This window comes from Penaeus monodon, chromosome 29, assembly GCF_015228065.2.
Source record: "Penaeus monodon isolate SGIC_2016 chromosome 29, NSTDA_Pmon_1, whole genome shotgun sequence".
Classification (NCBI taxonomy): Eukaryota; Metazoa; Arthropoda; class Malacostraca; order Decapoda; family Penaeidae; genus Penaeus; species Penaeus monodon.
In genome coordinates this window covers 36,782,187-36,782,708 of record NC_051414.1, presented here as the reverse complement: position 1 = coordinate 36,782,708, position 522 = coordinate 36,782,187, and positions in this window count along the sequence as shown.

The following is a 522-nucleotide window of genomic DNA, read 5'->3' as shown; positions in this document are numbered from 1 at the left end:
AAGAAGCCCACGACCTTCGTTTTCCCAAATACGGGATCTTTTAGCAGCAGAAGGACACTGACCTTAAGACAAGCATGCACTCTATGGTCCTTTTAGCATTTTGAAGTTACATTCACAAGCTGTGCTTTTTTATATACATGTATAATTCACGTGTTTTCATTGGAATTTTCTGAGCAACAGCTGGCTCGTTGAGAATAATGCAATTGCAACGTATTTCACATAATATTATAATAGGTCTAATTATGTGGATTATAAGTACTCGTTTTCATTATGAGAATATATTAGGGAAAATGTATGTAAAATCTGATTACTGTTTTGAATTGTTTTCGATTAGCAGTTTGCGATTAATTATCTTTTAGCATGAGAGTCCCGAGGTAAAATTTCACTCGTTTGAATATAAGAATTAAAATATTTATTATCGTTTTTTAAGCAACTGAATTTGCTTAACGTTCGAGCTATGTTATCAGAAAATTCAGGTTTATGAAAAATTTTCTTTAATTTTATATGCCGTTTCCTTAAACT